This window comes from Cheilinus undulatus, linkage group 20 (assembly GCF_018320785.1).
Source record: "Cheilinus undulatus linkage group 20, ASM1832078v1, whole genome shotgun sequence".
In the NCBI taxonomy this organism is placed as follows: Eukaryota; Metazoa; Chordata; class Actinopteri; order Labriformes; family Labridae; genus Cheilinus; species Cheilinus undulatus.
The window spans coordinates 23466717-23482630 of NC_054884.1; the positions used below are offsets into that span (position 1 = coordinate 23466717).

At 41.9% G+C, this 15914-nt stretch overlaps 1 protein-coding gene across 2 annotated transcripts in view; it reads left to right on the forward strand.

Annotated features, from left to right (window-relative positions):
* Positions 1 to 324: 324 nt before the first annotated feature.
* Positions 325 to 15914, forward strand: part of usp54b (ubiquitin specific peptidase 54b) — a 108347-nt gene continuing 92757 nt past the window's right edge. For both annotated transcript variants that reach the window (XR_005993489.1, XM_041816126.1), the window contains exon 1: positions 325 to 461. The gene's annotated coding sequence lies outside the window, so the exon portion shown is untranslated. The remainder of the gene's footprint in view (positions 462 to 15914) is intronic.

Below are 15914 nucleotides of genomic sequence, written 5' to 3' on the forward strand. Positions count from 1 at the left end.
AAACAATGTCCCTATGACCTGCTCTATGAATAGCAGTAGCTGTAAACTGGTGCAGGCAGGACTCCGGTGATAGCAGCTAAACAGATGTCCTTTATATGTTACTGACAGCAGGTGACACCTCACAGTAGAGAGCAGCAGAGACAAAAAGAGACATGAAAGAGAGAACAGGTTAGGGGCCATATGAGCAGCGACAGGGTGACATCATCCTCATCTTCTCTTTTCGCCTTATGCCCAGAAGGCGGCGGCATCGTGCTGAGCAAGCCTCCCGATAAAACCGCTACGTCACATACTCTCTACCGGAGAGCTGGAAGATGGCACGGTATCGCGAGAGCGGCGTGCCGCGACCGCAGCGCTGGATGGCGCTGGTGGGGGCTTGATGCGCCCACGGCTCGCCCTCTCTCCCGTTAAATCACACGGTAGGACACGCGAGCGGACGGAGACTGGCGGCGACAGCACCCGGGGTGAGTAAAAAAAAACCTGCACACTATCCGTACTGACATGGGGCTCCATCACAGACAGAGAGGCCGGGAGCACGCGCATGTGCTCGCACAGGAGAGTAGGCTTTACCATAAGAAGGTGTGTGTGGTTTATGTAGGAGGGGGCAAGTCAGCGTGTCGGCCAGATGTGATCCTCAACAGATGTGTTCAGTATCGGAGGATGGCTGTCATCTTCCTCTGTCGTGTCCATCATTGTCATCCTCTCTTTCATCAGCAGCACGCGCAGCGTTTGTTTCGCGTGCAGGTTTTTTTCACGCTGTTGCTCTCTGTCCTGTCAGTTTCAGTGTTTCATCAGTGGTCTCGTGCCTCACTACGCAGCAACTCTCCTCGTGCTCCTCACTGGTTGCTGCTCCAACAGACAACAGCAAGTTTTCATCACAGCTCTTTGTTTGCAGTTACAGGTGTTGTTGTTCAGGCTCACATGCCACTACTGCGCGCGTGGCTCTTGTCCTGTACTGCGTGATATATTTTTTTTTGCCCTCGCGCGGTGTTTAGGTTTACTGTACCCCTGCGTGGACTTGTTGATGGATGACCGAGAGACCGCAGCCTTTCACCGAGGCGGATTCACGCGCCGCTGTCATCGCTCCCGGGGGCCGCTATTGATTTAACGTTGCGGTTTCGATCCGCGTGATTGATGACTTTGGCCCCTTACCGGGCCCGCATCACCGCCAGCGTACAGTGCCGTCACATTTGCGGGGGGGGGGTGACACAGCCCTCCGCTGCCTGCCTCACGCGCGCTCTCACACGTGAATACTAACAAAAAAAAGGGGAAAATAGGGTACTTGCTCTCCCCTCATTAAGCAGCAGCACACTTTTGTTTATGCCATGCCTGTGAGGTCATTTCATTTTCAGAGCCTTCTTAAGCTTCAAACTAACATTAATAGACACCAAACATGCTTAAACATAAACATTAATTATCCTCAAACCAAGACTTACCCCTAAAATGATAATGGAGACAGCAGTTTTTCCCCATTGTAGGCTGATTAAATGCCATGCAGCACATTTCAGTGTCTCCACAAAGAAACACACTTCTAAGAGCACACAAAGCTACAGCTGCACACTGAACTGTGGCCTTGACATTTAAGCTGGATTTATCATTAGTTTTAGTTTTTGGAGACAAAACACCCCCAAAGTTGGTGCATTTTGCTTCCTTTACCGCTTTCATTTTTTTGTTGTTATTTTGTTAATGTTGGCATTAATGTATATGCATGTATCTGTGTTGTCTCATACTGGCTTAACACACTTGCTAAAATGCCTATATTTGCTCTTTATTGAATATGACATGTCCTTATACGCTACGCTTTCCATATTTTATAACCTACTGCTTTAGCTTTGGTACAGTAGTCATGTTTTACAGGCTTTAGCCTCAGGCAGGAAACTCACTTTTCTTTTATCTTGCTACAAAATAGACTTTAACCCCGATAAGCCTAACTGTAGTGAAAGAACATTTTACGTGGATTCTAAAACCAATCAGGAATTTTAAGCAGTGTACGGTACCTTGGGAACTATCTAGGGAACTTTACACTTGATCAGGTTATCTTCTGAGCTGGGAATGAGGGAAAAGGATGTTCCCAGGCTGCTATTTTCCCCATTTGGCTTAATTCTACTTTAAATTGTGTTTAACTGATGAGTCTAAAGTGAAGAAAAGGCAGAGAAAACAATCAAATTCATCACAGGGTCATTGTGTCAGTGAGCTGAGTAGAGCCTGGCTAAAGTTAGCAGCTAGCTCCACCAGTCTTTGTTCCTCTTTGAAGATTAATATTAAGCTTAATTTGATGTCATCACTTTGTTTGAATAGTTACACGTGAGTAAAACCCTTAACTACCTTCATACGATTTAATTTTCTAATTCATAATACTGCCATACCGACATGCGAAACAGTCTTACAACATCCGAAATGCTAAGCTACCGCTGAGCTTCTCAGGTTATGACTGGCAAAGAGCTGGGGAACAGCTCTGACAGGAAGACAGTGGCCATTAACTGAAGCTACAGCGGCTACTCATGGCAGGAGGCTTCATAACAGTTCTAAAGGAGCATTTGACCGGGATTACCACCAGTGTTTATCAAGTTTGATTGATAATTAGTTCAACTGACTCATAAATGTTGTGCCAGCTGATTTGCTATCTGAATGTAGCCATTTAGCCGACTTATTAGTCAATATTGGCTCTGTTGCCAAACATCAGTGAGTAATGTGATATGAACAGATATCAGTACCCTACGTTTATCTGTTGTCTAATGCTGGCGTCTAGTATGCCTAACTGTTGAATCAAATAGAGATTTTTTTTTTACTGGGCAGAGGAAGTCAGTTGTTGGACAAACTCTGATCTGTTTTCTTGGTCAAATGTGTGAGATTGTTGGCACAGTAAAAAACATGGAAACATGGAAAACGTTAGTATCTGTCAGGGATGCACAATATTATCAGTGTGACATTGGTATTGGCAGATGTTAGCTAATATCATCATTACCTTACACTTTAAACTGTGTTTTATGGATTAAAATTTGTTCATTTGTTCATCCTCAAACTTCAAATAGTGTCTTTTAAGGAAGAAGATTTTAGGTCTGAACTCTATTTATAACAGTATCAGCTTAAAGTTGTTTGTAAATTCCAGCAAAAATCCAATATTGTGCATCCCTAGTATCTGTATTTTTTTTTAAACTAGAGTATGTGTGTGTTTTCTCAGCTCAATAATTATGTGATTGTTAGGAATTCACACAAATGCTTTGCATATGTTTGTTAGGGATGCACAATTTCATTGGAATGATATGAGTCATTATTGGTGTTAGTAGATTTAGAATTTCTGTTGATATCTCCAACCAGTAGGTGTATAAATATAAAAATCTGATATATCAGCTGTAAATATTGACTGTACTAATAAATAAGTTAGTGGAATTTGAGGCTGGACCAACAGACCTACACCAGCTAAAGCCTTTTCTTTATGCATTTTATTTCAAAGTTTGCTTAAAAGACTGGATTCTGTTAATTCGTTCATCACCAAACTTTAGATTGTGTGTTTCAAGGATGAGTTTTAGGTCTGAATTACAACCAAATATCAATAGTAGCTGCCAAAATAAATCTGTAAATATCAGCATATCTGATATCTGCAAAAATCCTAAATTGTGCATCCCTACCTTGACCACTTTGTCAAGAAACACACATGATCTGCAGCTATAAATATACGTTATTAGCTGTCATTAACGAGCACTCTCACTGTTCTTTATATTTGATGTTGTGGCTGTTCTGGGATCCCCCTGCCCCTCCAAGAGCCTATGGAAAGCATCAAGCGGAAACAGAACACGCTCCTGCTCTTCCTATGCTGATAAGACAGATAGAGAAGCAGCAAAAACCCAAAGCAGAGCAGGCATCCATGACACCTGAATGGCACTGATTAAGTCAGAAGCAGAATGAAGGAGGAGCTGGGATGGAGGAGGGTTGAGAGATTAGCTTGCAGAGCATTGCCAAGCAAGAGCAGTTTAAATAAGGCAGCATGAGAGTGATGGGCCAATAACGTGCTTAGAGCAAATCAGCTGACCATCAGCTGATGAGGGCTTGTGTGGGATCAGCTGATCTCAATTATTCTTGAATTTTGACAAGTAAAAGGCAACAAATTAGCCAAAATGGTTTGTTTAGTATTTTTATTTATGTTGATATGATAACAATATAATTGGATCTTTGCTACACTGTATTGCAGATTGACTATCTGATATCTAGGGTTGTAGAAATTCCCTAAATTTCTGATATGAAACATGCCACAGTATTGGATTTTAGGATTGATTTGAACATGCGTGTGTATTTTAAAGTGGTGTCGGCTGAGGTGCAAAGAAACTGAGTCTGATGTCGAACAAATAAAGATGGCAACCTAACCCTCTGCTGGTTGAAAACAAGTATTGCAACATTTTTGTATTTGACAAATTGACTGAAATTCGTAATTCCGTATTGTACTGATTTTTAAGTATCGTTACCTCCCCAGTATAATGACAACCCTAATGAAAAGCCTCTTTTTCCTCTTCTGTTTCAGTTGTTTGACCAAATTCAAGCTTCTTACCTCTGGATAGCCACCAAATCATCCTGCATGTGTGGGAAAACTCAAGTTCTCATTGACTTAATGCCTGTTTTCTGCAGACAGCCCATCATGTGGAGAAATAATAAGTTGATTAAACTCTACTAAAATTCACTTAATTGGTTCTAATCCTCCAAATATGTCTTTGTAGATGTGGTCATGTGTGAAGGATCCTGGTTTGCGTCTCGGGTGGTTCCCAGGGAGTTGATGTTTGGGTTTAAAGAGTTCTTGCCACAGTGGTCAGGGTCGGTCCATGTATGGGATTATTAAAGAAAGAACAGATTATCTTCAAGGATGAAGATGGAGGAGAAGAAGAGGAAGGCATGCTCACTCGTCTCCTTTGACCTCTCTTTCTCTGTTTCTCTTTACATTTGGATGTTTATTCAATGTAATACCCAGCCTATTCCTCTTATCCTCCTGTCCTTATTTCCCTCCATTCCTTCCCCTTTTTACCACCTTTGCAACCCTATATTCTCCTCTTTTCTCCTGTTTTTTTTACCAGCTTTGATTTCCAGTCCTCTTTTTCTTTTTTATCTATCTACTCTACTTTTCTTTCATTTTATCTCTTCACTAATTCTTAAACTTGTCTTTCATCTCACCTTGCCTCCTTTCCTTTCCAGTTATCATCTGTCTCAGTCCTCTATTTCCTCTCCTTTTTCTTTTCCTTTCCTCCTGTGCTTTGCTCCTTTCAATCTTTCTTTTCCAAGCTTCCCATCTCCTCTTGTTTATCCCTCTGTCCCTTTTCCCATCTTCCCATGTCATATTTTCCCCTATCCTATCCTCTTTTCTTATCCCTCTTTCACCTTTACCCTTTCATTATCCCCTTCTCTGCCTTCTTTTTCTTTCCTTAACTCCCTTTTTGCTGCCTTTTCCCTCTCACTCCATGGCTTTGCTTTCCTCTCATGTCCAATTTATTCCCCTGTTGTCCTATTCTATCTTTTTCTTTCTCCTTCCTTTCCCCTCTGACTTTACTGTCTTTTTCTCTCGTTCTCTTCTTCTCTGTCTTTGTCTCTTCTTGTTTCGATCTGGAACCCTCCGTCCATGTATGTATACCTTCCTGCTTTCCCCATTTTCCATCTTTTTTCCTCACTCCCCTCTTTTTCTCTTTCCTCTTAACCTTTTTTTTGTTTCTTTTCAACTCTCCTCTTCTCTTTCATTTTCTTCAGCATGTCTCTATTTCTCTCATTTTCCTTCCAAGTCTCTATCTTGCCTTCATCTCCTCCCCTGCTTCTTTTCCTGTCCTCTCCTTTCCTTTCCAATGTTCCTTTCCATTGATTTCCTTTTTCATTCCACTCCTTTCAGTCCCATTTCTTTCTTATCTTTTCCTTTGTATTCCTTTCCTTAACGTTCCTTAACGTTCCTTTCCTTTCCATTACTTTCCCTTTTCTTTCCTTTTCCATGACTCTCCTTCAATCCTATTCCTTTCTAATCTTTTCCTTTCCATTCCTATCCCTTCCTTTCCTTTTTGTTTAATTGCATTTCCTTTCCTTTCCTTAACACCCCTTTTCTCTCCTTAACATACATTTCATTAACATTCTTTATCTTTCCTTAACATTCCTTTCCATTCCTTTTCTTTTCATTCCTATCCCTTCCTTTCCTTTTAGTTAAGTTTAATTTCCTTTCCTCCACCTTCCTTTCCTTTCCTTTCTTGCCATTTCTTTCCATTCCTTTCCCTAACATACCTTTCCTTTCCTTAACATTCTTCCCTTTTATTTCCTTCCCTTTCCTTACCTTTGCCAGCCCATTCTTTCCTTTCCTTAACATTCTTTCCTTCCTTTTCTTTTTCCTTTCATCCTTTGCCTAAATTCCTTCCATGTCTCTACCTTTACTTCACCTTTCTTCCACTTTCCTTCCTTTGTTGATCTTTCCTCCTCTATTTGCTCTTTTCCTTCCCTTTCCTCGTTTTCCACCCTCTCCTTTTCCCCTTCCCCTCTCCTCCCCTCTCCCTGTAACTTTATTGTCTGTCTCCTGTCCTTTGTTCTTCCTGTCTCCTTCCCCTCTTTTCCATCACACATTGTCCCTTCCATTTTCTTTATAACAACACCCTCCTCTTCTTTTCTTCTCTAATCTTCTCTCTCCCCCTCATCTCTTTTCTATTTTCTTTTATTCCCCCTCTAAAGTCCCTTTTCTCCCCCTCTTTTCCTTTACCTCCCTCTCATTTCCTTTGTGTTCATTTCCTTCAATGTCTACCTTTCCTTCATCTCCTCTTCCCTCCCCAGCTCTCTTTTCTTTCCTCTTCCTCCCCTGTTCATCTTCCTCCTCTGCTCTCTGAGTCAAACTGTAAAAACCTCACATTATTCCCAGCATGCGTCGTAAATAAGGCTGGTTATGTAATAGCCTAAATATTAAGCAAATATTCACCCCCTTTATATTTCCCACTAATAGGATTGGTTGTGCACGTGTGCCATGCTGATAATGGGTTGCATCTAGGTTATGGCGTGCATGTGCATGTGTCCGTGTTCTGTGTGCATCGATGCGATTACATGCGTGTTTTTTCCATGTATACTTTAATGTTACGCAGCCTGAGCGAGGAAATGACCTTGAAGCTTGCACAAAAAAAAGACCTCAGCCTCACTAATATGCTCACACATGCAGCTGCACGTGTGCCCATTGTATGTTCACACACTCTCGATCGAAACACACTCTCATGTACACCTTCTCTCTGGACTCAAAGTGGGAAAAAGGAGGAGAAGGAGAAGCACCGAGGGGAGGATGAACTCTGGGCTCTCCCTATTGTCGACTAAGGCTATTTGAAGTTACACATAACCCAGTTAGAGGGAAACCACTGCATGTCTGTGAGAGAGAGAACATGCTTTTGAAGGGAAGTTTTGGGAAACAGAAGAATTAGACAGAGATGAATGGGGAAGAAGTGGAGAGAGTGAATGAGAATGGAAAATAGAGGTCAGTGGAAGAGAGTGAATGATGGAGAGAGAGAGAGAGAAGGAATGAAGTGAATGAGAGAGAGAGAGAGAGAGAGAGAGAGAGAGAGAGAGAGAGGAAAGTGCAGCCAAAGGAGACAGAAACAGAAAGAAGAGTTGGTGAAAGAACAGCTCCAGACTTTCTCTCTCTCTCCGTCACAGAGATATATATAAATATACTTCTGGGCTTTATATTTGCAGGAGTGGGAGGGAGGCAGAGTGAGAGACAGGCTATTATCCTCAGGGACAGTATCAGCTCTTTGTTCAGCTTGCATGACACCAGTGTCACTGTCACCGAGCCACACTGACCCACAGCAGACAGACACGCTGTCATTCACAGCGTTTTAGTCCCTTCAATCTCTAAGGCCAGCTTTTGATGCTTGGAGTGTTTTCCCCTCAGCTGACAGGGATAAATTGAATCATAAAATGGAGAACAAAGGAATGAATAAGACTTAAGAGGAGTCAGTAAGATGCTGATCTTTTATGCTGTTTTGGTTAAAAAGCTTGCAGAGATGCAAATACAGGTGTGTTTGAGCTATGTGGTAGTTTATTTCAGCAGCTCCTAACCTTGTTTCCATGGAGCCCCCCTACTTGTAGCTAAGAAAAGCTGAGCCCCCTAGAACCATTTGAATTTTAAAAAAAGTGCCATGTTGTTGTAAAAAATCGACATTGATTATAAATGTTTCATTAATAAAACCCTATGAAAATAGGTCAACACATAGTTTTCTCGCTAAAAGAACAATGTATAAATGATTTCATTGGTGGAATACCAGGATTTTAATCTTATTTTGACAACCTCAGCAGACAGCACAAGGTGCACACAATTTTTCTTACACGGGCCACTATGATAGTAAAGAAAACTTGGGCTGTACATGAATTGATATATTGCAAAATAGCAATATCATGATGCAAACTCCAATTCAAAAAAAGCTGGGACACTGTTTAAATGTGCAATTTTTTTCGGCTCATAATCAGCCAAATACAACACATAGACAGGATATTGACTCTTTTTTTTTGGAAATATTCACACATTCTGAATTTGCTGGCTGCAGCATGTTCCAAAAAAGTTGGGACTAGAGCATGTTTACCACTATGTTACATCACCCTCTCCACTAACACTTTGACATCACCTGGGGACTGAAAACAATCATTGTTGGAGTATTGTGCTTCATGATGCACCATACATTTTTAATTATAGACAGGTCTGGGCTGCATGCAGGTCAGTCTAATGCCCACACTCTTTACAGTGAAGTCACACAGTTTTAATCTGGTCTGGTATTGTCTGGATGGAATGAGCAGGGACATCCCTGGAGAAATCCAAATGCCCCAAACCTTTATGTACATGTCATTATTACCTCCGCCAAGGAGGTTATGTGATCAGGTGGGTTTGTTCATTGGTTAGTTTGTTTGTTAGTTTGTTAGCAACATAGCTCAAAAAGTTGTGGACGGATTTTGATAAAATTTTCAGGAAATGTCAGAAATGGCATAAGGAAGAAGTGATTAGATTTTGGGAGTGATCCAGATCACAGAGATCTGGATCCAGGATTTTTTTTAAAGGATTCTGTACTACTGGGAGATAGGGCTAATGGCGGAGGTCTGCGCTGTTACCACTTTACTACCAGGAGATGGCAGACATGAGTAACATCAATCCCAGCAGCAGTTTTTGGGTGTGTTTCTATTCAAAGTTTTGGAGTTTATAGAGTTTGAAAGATGCATGCCCAGTCAAGGAGACGAGTCGGAGCATAACAGAGAGAAAGACAGCGAATTGTAGCAAGAATACTCACAATGCTGGGAGGAATAGAGGAATATTCACCCTCTGCCATGACTTCCAGTTGTCTGGTGAGACCATGGATGCATCTGTTGGCACCTGTAGCGAAGCCAGTGCTTTGCCTCACTGTGTTTCCACCCCTCCGGGGAGGGAGTAAAATGCCGTGGTGGGGGGCACATCGGGACGGATCTGGGAATTTTTGAAAGGATTCTCCACTATTGGGATATAGGGCTAATGGCGGAGGTCTGCGCTGTCCGAGTGCTTTTCTAGTTTTGGTGCCACAAATGTGCCATGGGCACATTTGGGCCACCAAAACAGATTCTGGTATTCTGGCAGATTCTGGTATTTTGATAACAATCTGGGTTGTCCTTTTCCTCTTTAGCCTGGGGGACACAGTGTTATTATTTTCCAAAAACAGTTTGATATGTGGACTCTTCAGACCACAGCACACCTTTCACTTTAAATCATCTTAGATAGCTGTATTCAATTAATGCTCCATATTTGATAGTGAATATTTCCAAACTTGTATGCATATGCACACATTTCTTGTGTTTTATAAAGAGCTTCAAGGTCTTTTTTGTTTCAGAAACGGACACAAAATAAGACATTCTACCATAAATGTTAGATGTATCTTTTTCTAAACAAAGGTATTTAGTGATAAAACTGAAAATATTTGTTTTAATTCCACAAAAATAAAACCAGAATTTAGCCTGCAGAGGGAGATCAAGTAATGCGAGCAGAACACACTAATGAATGGACCCTGTGGTGAGATTGTTTTGCATGTGTATTGTCATTTTTTCGACAATAGCAAATCTGAGACATGAGGAATCCCTCTGATTCTGTCCTCTGTTTAGCTCCTTTGAAAACTTGATAAGCTCAGACAAAGAGATCTAAGAAAAGACAGAAAAGAAAGTGACAGAGGAAGAATAGAGCTGTGGGTTAGGGAAAGGAAAAGGCGGTGTAGGAAATGCTGTAGTAGTAGCAGTAACAGCAGTGGTGGGAGTACAATGGAATCATAAAAACAGCTGTATGTCCTCAATGCTCCCAGCTGTGCACTCAATGACTCTTATTGATCCACATGCAATCATCTGCTGTCACAATGACACACACATCCATTAAAATATTAACTGGAACTGATCTGTTTTTTTACCCATGAATGAAATCTTGAGTTGTGTAGGATAAACTCATGCTTTTTCATTTCCTTTTGTAGTTTTGGTATCAGATTTTTTTTTTTTTTTGCATGCTGTATACAGTCAGTTTTATCTTCTTGTAGTGAATCGATTAACTAATATCAGACTTACCCACAATTTCCACAGGGTCACTGTCTGCAGCATCCCGTCCACACCACTGTTTTGTTCCAGCTGACAGTGTGCACCCACGCCAACTGGGCCCATTTCTGAAGTGGAGTGCAGCAGAGCACAGAGCAGCTGGGTTCACAAGTTCATGGAAATAAATAGAACAACATGCAGACAGCATGTTACTTTGACTATCGAGGTTGATTTGCTGCTCATTTGCTTCCTGTTTTGACTGCGTCTCAGCATGTCTTCCTCAGCACCAGGACCCCAGGTTGGGAACCTAGGTCTCATGAAGTACATGTAGATTTTGTAAAACTTTGGAATGGGGTGCACGATATTAGATTTTTGAATACACTGATACCAATACATACTCAAACGCCCTTTGATTGTGAAGAATGTCTCCGGTGCAAAGAGAGGCCTAGTCAAGCTAACCTGACAAATCTAAATGACAGTTTCAAATATCCACTGGACTGGATAAGTGCGATCAGCGTTTTGGTAGGGCAGGACTTTTAAGAAAAAAATTCTGTCAAGGTGACTGGATGAACATTCTGTCTGTCACATTCAGTACGGGCCAATCAGACCTAAGGATACACCGATTCCCTTTTTTTTCAGCTCCGATCCGATTACCCTACCCTAACCTGACTAGGTAATTATACCGCTAAGAACATCCCTGACTAATACTAGCTCAGTTACACACAGACTGTCTTGTGTTAGACTGCGGTGCGTTCATGGCATGATTGGTCACTTGGATCGGTGCCGTAAGTCAGATATCTGATCTATTAATTATGTCCATATCAGACCCGATACCGATATTGGATCGGATCGGTCCCATCCCTGATCAGAATGCAAGGTCAAATGAGATAGCAGGCATGTGCAGCTCCCATGAGTAACATGAGTTTGGCAGGCAGGCTACTTAGCAGTGAAACTAGGTGGATCAAACTCTTGGTAAGGCCGGTCGGGAAAAGACTCAGAAAAGTGCAAAACCATATCCTCTGCCTGGAATGGCTTTCATAGGGGTCGTCTTTTAATAAAGAAATGTCTAGATCTGATAAAAAAAAACTGCCTCTATAGCTACATCTGGGCTAATTGCTCCACTAGCAGCCATTGTATTCACTTGCTTAAAGTACAACTAAATCCTGCCTGTAACTATTGCAACTCATGCTGAAGCAGGTCAGGAGAAGAGCGGAAAACATCCTTTGGCAATGAAAAGCTTTCAATGCCTTTCTTTGCTCTTCTTTTCAAGAAAACATGTGGTCCAGTTCCAAAATGTTCATATCTGCCGGTACCGATATTTCACTTTTCAAGGTAATATCTGCCAATTAGGGGTTGACCGATTATGGACCTAGTGATTATTGATGCCAGTGTTTGGCCAGTTATTGGTATTGGCATTTTATTGCATGCTGATAATTTGCAAAAACTTATGCAGCAATAGATAACCATATCATTGGCATGAAAATGAAAAGAAGCATTTGGTGTATTTCATCCAAAGCAGTTGATAAAAATAGCAAATAAGAGTGGCCCCAAACTGAAACTTGAGGTACCCCCTAATGTAACACCGTCAAACTGAACAGCCTGGATTCTGCCAGTAAGAGAGTTTGCAAACCAGCTGACAGCATTCTCTGAAAACTCAGTAGCTTTAAGACGGCCCAACAAGATCCAGGGGGCCAAGGCCTTGGAGAAATCTATGAAAAGAGACCGACAACATAGTAGTGTAATACCTCTACAATATCGATAATCTTATATATGTATATTTTTGGGTGCATTTTATGCCTTTATTTTTGAGGGGAGGACAGTGGATAGAGTTGGAATCAGGTATGAGAGATTGAGGGAGGGATGTGCCGGAAAGGTGACACAGGCAGGACCTGAACCTTGGCTGCCTGTATACATGGGACGTGACTTCACCGCTCGGCCATCTGCACCTCAGAATATGGATCGTCTTATGTGGATATGTTGTCACATAAATATAATGAAATGGGAATCAGTATTTGGGGGAATTTCCTCTTGAAATCATGTCAACTACTTCTTTAAACTACAGCCAGACTATGACCCTTGTGAAGTCACTTTCCCATAAGCAGAGTAAAGCAGGGGCTGATTTTCACAGATTTGACGATACACATGGAGCAATTATGTGTGTGTGGATGTGTGTAAAACCAGCGTTCTCACCCCAACATCTCACATGCTTCAAACACTTTCATGCGTGGTGTCTGAACGGCGACCACAGCTCCTGGTTTCCTTACGCCTGCCGGGGTCAGGGAGTTTGATTGACTCAAGCCTTGACTCACTCTGGCTTCCAGGAACTCTCCAGCATCAATACACATCATCATCACTCGCCAGCCGCGTCTGTCGCTCTGTGTGTGCTTTCTCAACCAGTGCGGCACAGTGTGTCTCTCAGTGAAATCACATGGTTCGGCTTTTCCCCCGCGTGCTTACTGCTTGGCCTATTTCCATGGTAACTAGCTGAAGATGTGGACACACACACACACACACACACACACACACACAAAAAGTCACACATACATATACAGGCCTTAAAAAAACAGCACTTTGTGCAACGGTTTGCCAGAGCGATCTCAGTTGTGTGTGGCTGTAGGGAGCAGTCACAGAGAGGATGTGTGATCACACACTCACACACACAGATACACACACTGTATGCTGAGACAGAAGTTCAGGATGCTGGGAAAAAGGCGCACGGGCATGCCAGCCAAATCCCTTTATAAATCCTCTGGCAATTTGGATTTGTTTGTTTATAGATGAATATATCGGATGTGCATTTTAGAGTTTTCCATGTAGACAGACAGACAGACAGATAGATAGATAGATAGATAGATAGATAGATAGATAGATAGATAGATGAATTATGGATGAATGGATGGATGAATAGAGGGATGATGGAAGAATGATAGATTGATGGATGAATGATAGACGGATGGTAATAAGTGGATGGATGAATGGATATTGGATGGATGAATGGAGGCATGATAGATGGATAGGTGATGGATGGATGGATGGATGGATGGATGGGTGATAAGTGTTTTGGTGGATGGATGGATGATTGTAGGTTGGATGGATGATGATTGATAGATAGATGGATGGATGGATAACATACAGACAGATAGATAGATAGATAGATAGATAGATAGATAGATAGATAGATAGATAGATAGATGGATAGATAGATAGATGGACACAATCTGTCAGTATCAGTCAGTGTAAAAAGTAAACAGTCATTAAAATATTGCATAATGTTCCCTCCAGCATCCGCTCTGATGCTTTCTTTTTGCCGTCCTTGTCACGACGCTGCCCCTTCCTCCGTTCCGCCCCCTCATCACCCCAATGTGGACATCGCCATAGCGACAGCCCACGCCACACACTAGCTCGCTGCAGCATCCCCGCGCCCTCTGGCCTTTCGCCAGCGGGGGTGCTGTGGCGACAACGCAACCCAGCAACCAGGCGAGGCGAGGGAGCTTTGCCAAAAAGTGGGGGAGCTATAGGGGAAGAGAGGGAGGGCAGGGTGGGGGGGCACTGCGGATCTGTTTGCTACTGCCCTGTGGTGTTATGCAACTTCATGTACACACTCTCACACACACACTTACAGTAGGGTGACTGACACACACTGCCTCTCTTTTTCTCCCTCACACACGCACAAACACAATCGGAAGCTTTGCATAGCCATGCTTGAACCAGCATAAGCTCTAGATAATGTGCCTAAGTACCGATTATGACATGACATAACAGATTTCTCCAAGCAGTCCCTGTGTCACATCACTGAAGCAAGTGACTAACACAGTGGTGTTCATGTGATGGTTTTCGTGATTTTTGCTCAGAATGAAAGAAAATGTGTGGAAATCTGTTGATTTGTGGTTATGAGGTTGCAAAGGAACATCAGCAGAAGCATAACAAATGCACTGCCATTTTTTAACCTTGAGAAATGTTAGAGCTAACATGTTAGCAAAGTCAAAGCCTGATTATGTTTGAAGATTATGGTGAAAATGAAACAACACACTGTATAAAACATGGACATAGTCTTAGTAAGGTCAACCATTGGTTTCTGAAGCCTTGCATGGCAGCTGCCATATTGGACATGCTGTCTCAAATTAAAGAACAGCTGAAGAGCTAGAGCTGAGGCAGACTCTTTAAGCTTGCACACCCCAGTCTGTCATCTTTACTGTGCCTCAAATTATGAAAACTCTTCAACTTTATACCATTAAAAGAACTGAGATACAAAAAATTCACCCCCTGTACAGTGTGTGCCAATTAAGACACGAGTTATTGATTAAAAAAAAACTTTTTTTTTTTAAACCAGGCTGTAAAGTTAATTCCTACTTTAAAAATAAGCCTTTCAACATGGATGTTTATAGGACATCCAGAGCTTTTGGACTCAGATCCAAGTAGACACTCAAGCAACTGAAGTTTTCCATCACAGCTGCTTTTTTCCCCCCAACAGTGTTTCCCACTTGGTTGAAACAGTAGCTTATGTATGAGGGATGTTTCTGTCCAAATAACAAACGGTAGACGTCTGAATCTTTCTGGCGTTTTTGCTCCCACCCACAGTTTGAGAAAAAAAATTTGCCTGGGCGTGAATATTCAACTCTCTCAACAGCAAATCCCTGACTTTGTGTATGTGCTGCTTACTACCTCGCTGATATATGCACTATTATTTTCTAAAGATAGGAGTACAATTCATAGAGCTCAGTTCTAAAAACCTACGTAGCTAATGCAGCTAAGTTCTTACTGGCATTGTTTTTATGTACTTTTGACAGTCTCTTTTGTTATTGAGTTCAAAATAGTTTCTAGCTGTTTCCACAGACTTGATTTAGATGAATCTTTTGTGCGATTAATCTGAATCTTCTAAATCCCAAATTTGTTCAATAGGATTTAAATCCAGTCTTTGACTTGGCCAGTCCATCAGATCCAGTACTCCAGATTCCTTTTTTGTGGTCAAATAGTCTCTGCAAAGCTTTGAAGTATGCTTGGGGCCATTGTCTTGTTGGTATATGAACCCAAGACCAGTCATATTCAGTCCAGAAGGGATTCCATCAAGCACTAAGATGCTGTGGTAGATGTTCTTGTTCATTTCCGCTAATTTGCCCATGCTGTTTCCACAAATGGAACCCCATACCATACTGGAATCTCCATTTTGTTTCACTGTGGGTGTAATGTATACAGCATCCAAATGTTCTCCAGCTTTAAAAAAAAAAACAGCGATGCTGACCCAAGAGTTCAAACTTGGACTCGTCCATCCAGAGTACCTTCCTTCAGTCATCAGCAGTCCAGTGTTTGTGCTCCCTGGCAAATTCAAGGTGTTTCTGGATGTTTGCAGGCCTCAATAATGGCTTCTTATCAGCTATTCTTCCCTTTAAGCCTTGTTCCATCATTTG